Here is a 6,000-nt window from a genome sequence, read left to right as displayed (position 1 = left end):
TAGGCTTTACCAGTGCCGCTTCCAGTGAGGGACAGGGCCAGCTCTCCGGAGTGCCAGCAGCCAGTGAGGGATGGGGCCAGTTCTGCACAGCTCCTAGACATCCACATGTTTCCTGGCAGCTTCCTGGACCAGGGATGTTCCCATGTTCTCTAGTGATAACATGAACCAGGGACATTGACACTGACCCTACAGTCCAGACATGGCCCTCAGTGGCAGCTCAGGCTAAGACTTTATGATGGCCCCAGGCATCTTGGCTAGCTACTTCTCTCCACTCTTTAGCCTCCAGTTCCACCTCTTTATAATGCCCAAGCTGCTCCACTTCTCTTTCTCTCCCATCTGACTACCACATACTTGCACACTGTGGTGGCTCCCACTGCAGGCTGGCCACCCACTTGTCAAGGCCTTGTGGTAAGAGAATGTCTGTGCGCTGCCTGTGTTGAGTGCTGGAGGGCAAGTCTGTGGGTGGCATGGGGTTCACGGGTCTCTCTCTCTCTCTCTCTCTCTCTCTCTCTCTCTCTCTCTCTCTCTCTCTCTCTCTCTCTCCCTCCTCCTTCCCTCCCCCTTTCTCTGTCTGTCTTCTTCCCATGCACCAGACGTGGCAGAACACAGTTCTCTCTCCTCCTCTTCCTCCATGCTGCCTGATTTTGATTTAATTTGATTTTCATGTGTCCTAGCAATGAAGCAGCCTTGGCCACCAAGCCGGGCATCAAGCTAGGATGAGCAAAGGACTGCCATCTGCTCTGCCCCCAACTGACATAAATTCGTTACCACCAACAAGGTGTCTCTTTGCCCATCGCCAGGGAGAGAGTAAAGGTTTTAGAGCATACATTTTGTCTCAATACACAAGTCATTTTATTAAAAAAAAAAAATCCCAGGACTGAAGAAATGAAGTTTCAAAAGTTATTTATTTTGTCTCCTAGCAGGGTTTCTGGTGGGAAATAATGAATAGAATTGTGTGATGGGCTGTTAAATTTGAATTATATTACCATTACAAAGGAAATAAAATAAATGACCCATATTCCCTGCCTACCCCACACATATACAAATGTACCAAATATATGAAGTGAATGTAACCCTTCTTGTACTGGTTTTGATGACTGAGTTTTATAACATCTTGCAATAGGAGCAGATCTCTCTCTCTCTCTCTCTCTCTCTCTCTCTCTCTCTTTCTCTCTCTCTCTCTCTCTCTCTCTCTCGTGTGTGTGTGTGTGTGTGTGTGTGTGTGTGTGTGTGTGTGTGTGTGTCTAACCAGCCACAGTGCCTAGATGGAAAAGACCCATCACCGGAAGCAATACCTTTGAAGGGTATCCCTGGTCCCTGGTCTCTTCTTTTCTTTCTTTCTTTCTTTCTTTCTTTCTTTCTTTCTTTTTTTTTTTTGGAGCTGAGGACCGAACCCAGGGCCTTGCGCTTGCTAGGCAAGCGCTCTACCACTGAGCTAAATCCCCAACCCCTCTTTCTCTGCTTCTTTTTTTTTTTCTTTTTTTTTTCTTTTTTTTTTTCTATTCTTTTTTTTTTTTTTTTTTTTTTTTTTTGAGCTGGGGACCGAACTCAGGGCCTTGCGCTTGCTAGGCAAGCACTCTACCACTGAGCCAAATCCCCAACCCCCTCTTTCTCTGCTTCTTGACTGCCATAATCAATGCTAACCTATTGCACCCAGCTCCCCAACCATCATGGACCGAGGCTTTTATCTCTGCCTCTATCCACCAAAGCCCCCAACTTTGCAAGCAAGCAGATCTGTGGCTGAAAGACTCAAAGAATGAGAGCTTGTGCAAAACCCAAAGGGGCTGTGGCTGTTGAAAAGAGAAGCAAGAATTAAAACAGAGATAGGCTTTTCACTCTCCTTAAACTTCTTTCCAAAGGAGAAAACAACAGCCCCTCTTTACTCGGGGACAGTGAAAATGTGCTTGCCCTGGAGAAAGTTTCCCCAGTATCTCCAAGGAGGCAGGAGCCAGGGGTACATGGACCTCATGGCTCTTGTATATCACAAACACTTTCCCCTGTGCTGCTGTCAAACTGGTTGGGGCATTTGTTCAAATGCTATATTCACCACCTGCACACTTGTAGGTCGAATATGGAGACACCCCTAGGTGCACATGCTGACTGCCTGGTCCCCAGCTGCTACTGCTATCTGGAAGGAAGTGGTGATGTTAGGGGGCAGGGCCTAGGTGGAGGAGGTAGATCATGGGGTGGGGGTGGGGGGCTTATGCCTTTGAAGGTTATAAATGCTGTCCATTCTCTTCCTTTCTCTCTGCTTTCTGGTTGCCATGATGGAAGCTGATCTACTCCACCCAGTTGTCTTCACCACCACCACCGCTACAGCCATAAGCTAAAATAAATGATTCTTTCATTACAGTTTTTATCTTCGCTATTTTGTCACGGCAACGGAAGGTTTACTAACGCTGCATTCCCCGTTTCTTCATGTGAAATGGGACCAAAAGATAGTATCTGCCTCACAGAACTATGAACACTGTAAACAATAACTATACACAGTAAATGCAAGCAGGTGTTATTGCCTTTCACACAGAATTAACTGTACTCAAATTAATGTGTGCTGGGATGTTCACATTAGTCTAAGTCCTGTGAATATTTTTGACAATTCATGAAGACCATGGCAAACTAACTGCCATTTAGAGACCGAGTCCTTTTCAGTTCTCAGAAGGCGTTTAACACCATTACAGAGACACTGTTGACGCTCTCCAGAATGTCCTATTCTCTGCTCGGTTGAAACTACCACCGTCTTTAAAAATGAAATATGGGGGAGGGGCAACCACAGGATGCATAGGAACTTAACTTGCTCCTAGGTTGGTTTGTTGTGTGTGTCTGTTTCCAAGGAAACGTGTTTTGCATTTCAAATCAGAACGTGGGAAGGCCAGAGAGCTGCCACTGATTTAGGTCTCAACCTGGGATGCAGGGTAGCCTTTTACTCCGTGTGATACATGTATTACAGCTTATAGTCAGGAGGTCAATGTCTTCCTGTCTGAAAAATGGAGGAAGGTAGACTCAGCCTACATAGTCTCTGAAAAATGCTACTTCCTATGCTAAGAACGAATACTGTCTCATTCTGATGACATTGGGTACCTAGAATAGACAGACGCATAGATACCAACCAAAGTAGACTAGTGGGTGGCATGGGCTTGGAATGCATATAGCATTTCTGTTTGAAATAGATATTAGTTCTGTCCATAAAATATGAATGCGCTTAAGTGTCATCAGATTGTATATTTTATCACGGAGATTGAATTTACCAATACACATACAACCGATTCCTAGACAAAGCTTTGGAAACAAATGCAGCTTTTCAGAAAGTTTTAGCTCGGTGTCAGGAGTCATTTGGTATTCAAAAGAAAGTTGTGATTTATGGATGGTGCTCAAGATGTCCTTTTCCCCCCTCCATCTTTTGGTTGATGTCACCTCTACTTTCCTTGCCCTCTCAGTGGGACATCTCTGCTTGAAACCTTACTTTCAAGGTCTCTTGGTGGGACCCAATGGGATACAGATACAGTTCCATAGTTCCAGTTTCTGTACAAGTATCTGAAATGACTGTCGAGGCAGGACCCAAGAGCCTTAGTTCCAGCAAACTTGCAGGGTGTGAAGTTTTATTGTGTCCTATTTCTCTTTATCTCTCTCCTTCTTCCTCCTCCTCCAATCTGATATGGTCCTCCTAAATTGGCTTGGAACTTTTTTTTCTTTCTTTTTGTTCTCTCTTACTGGATAGTTTCTTTATTTATACTTCAAATGTTATTCCCTGGGAGTCAGGCTCCCTCTGGGTGTTGTAAGAGTAGATGTAGACCCAGCACCCCAGGTGTGCTCGGGTCCAGGTTCAGACTGGAAGGGAACCCATGCCACTGGCTGGGCTCAGATTCCTGCATCTCTGGATCCCAGGGGTCCCAGTTACTCCCGGTGTTGGGGCAGATGTTGTGGCCTCCTCACCTGTGATCCTGGGCGTGTTAGAGCACCCGGGAGTCGAGCTTCCTCTGGGTGTTATGGGACTGGGTGGGGAGCCAGTGCCCAAGGTCTGTTCAGGCCCTGCCTGCAGTGACCGGCCCAACTTGGGATCCAGATTAGGGGGAGACTCCAAGGCCTGACACTATTATTGATGCTATGGCGTGCTTGTAGACAGGAGCCAAGAATGGCTGCCCTCCAAGAGGCCCAACAAACAGCTGAAAGAGTAGGACAGAAGCTGGGGATCCCTGTGGTTGAATTGGGGGAAAGCTGGAAGAAGCTGAGGAGGAGGACAGCTCCATGGGAAGACCAGCTGTTTCAACCAACCTGGACCCCCGAGATCTCTCAGACACTGAGCCACCAACCAGGCAGCATACACCAGCTGAGATGAGGCTCTGACACATACACAGCAGAGGACTGCCTGGTCTGGCCTCAGTGAGAAAAGAAGCACCTAACCCTTGAGAGACTTGAGGCTGTAGGGAGTGGGGAGGCCTGGTGGGGTGGGGACATCCTTTTGGAGAAGGGGTGTGTGTGTGGGGGGGGAGGAATGGGATGAGGAACTGTCAGAGAGCAGACCGGAAGGGGGATAACAACTAGACTGTAGAAAAGATTAAAGATAATTTAAAATAAGATAAAGGGGAGAGGGAAGGTAAGAAGGGGCTGGAGGAGGAGGGGAAGGAGGAGAAGGGGGAAGGGGAAAGTACTCGGCAAATGGGTCTTCTCCTTTTCCCACATTCATTCCAGTCAGCCCCCATCCCGTGTGGTAGTGCTGCGGCTTTCTTTCGCAGATGGCCTGTTTATCCTTTCTGAAGCACCACTCACATTTGTACTCATGGGTGTGCTTTGTTGGTCCCCTCCGCACTTCTCAGTCAAATCAGGTGTACAGCCAAGATTCACCAGCGCTCTCTCACTCCTCAGCCCGGACAGTTCAGCCACAAGGTACTTAGCAAGAACATCCATTTATTGGAGCTCTGTATGCAGACTAATGAGCTGATTTCTTTTATTTCTCTCCAAATGACCTGTTATGACTCTGAATCCATAGCTGAGTTACTTCCTCAAAGTCCCACAGCTGGCATGGAAATTTAAAGCCAGTACCGTCTGATCAGAGGCCACACATTAATTAGCTATCGCTCTCAGCTGCTAAAGTGAGGCGTTCACGTTCCTGACCCCATTGTTGCCATATAAAGATATTCAGTGAAATCCAACTTTACTGTCAGTTGAACCTACATGTTCTCAATCTTCCAAAGACAAAGGAGTAAAGCTGGTATTTAAAACCTGGTCTAGGGGTTGGGGATTTAGCTCAGTGGTAGAGCGCTTGCCTAGCAAGCACAAGGCCCTGGGTTCTGTCCCCAGCTCCGGAAAAAAAAGAAAAAAAAAAAAAAAAAAAAAAAAAAAAACCTGGTCTAGTGTTGGCAAGCACCCCAAAAAATGCTGCTGTTATTACTGAGGGAACCAGCCACCTGAGACTGTACCTTCCTAATCACTTCTTAAGGGAACTTAATGAATCTAATTGGAAACATCTACCTGATTCCCTATAGGATTATGTCATGGAAGACAGCGCAAGAAAGGCACAAAAAAATCAAGAAACGAGAGCAGAGTTGAAAATAGAGCGCCCAGGCCAGGAAGAGTACTAATGTTAGGTTCTGGAGGGATGTCTGGGAACAGTTGGGTAAACGATGTGTGCGGGAGACGATATGCAGTTTTCAGAACACGTTTCTCTTCTTTTAGATAGTTGATAATCCAAATGGCAGGATATTATGCATGTGTCAATGGAAGACGTGTAGGCCCGGTCTGCTCAGAGGGCAGCACCGCAGGCAGATTTCAGCCCATGTTCAGGAATTAGTGTGTGTAGCCACAATCGTTCATTTGTCCCTCAAGGAGATGGGCTAGATCTGAAGAGTAAGAAGAGCCCTCCCCCTCCCCCCTTTCCTCCTTCCCTCCCTCCTTCCTTCTTCCTCCCCTCTTTTTCTCCTCACTCCTGACAGTCTTATTAGATAATCCATCCCAGCCCTGAACTCAAAATCCTCTGCCTCAGCCTCCTGAATGGGGAGATTCCAG

General features: G+C 46.8%; 1 non-coding gene across 1 annotated transcript; it reads right to left on the bottom strand.

The window, feature by feature from the left end:
* Positions 1-661: 661 nt before the first annotated feature.
* Positions 662-805, bottom strand: LOC120100406 (small nucleolar RNA SNORA48). Its single transcript, XR_005500166.1, has one exon. It is a non-coding gene; the product is annotated as a small nucleolar RNA SNORA48 (small nucleolar RNA).
* Positions 806-6,000: the final 5,195 nt, after the last annotated feature.

The sequence above is a fragment of the Rattus norvegicus genome, chromosome 1, assembly GCF_036323735.1.
Source record: "Rattus norvegicus strain BN/NHsdMcwi chromosome 1, GRCr8, whole genome shotgun sequence".
In the NCBI taxonomy this organism is placed as follows: Eukaryota; Metazoa; Chordata; class Mammalia; order Rodentia; family Muridae; genus Rattus; species Rattus norvegicus.
Note: the sequence above shows the minus strand (reverse complement) of the source record. Positions and strands in the feature narration are given on the sequence as shown.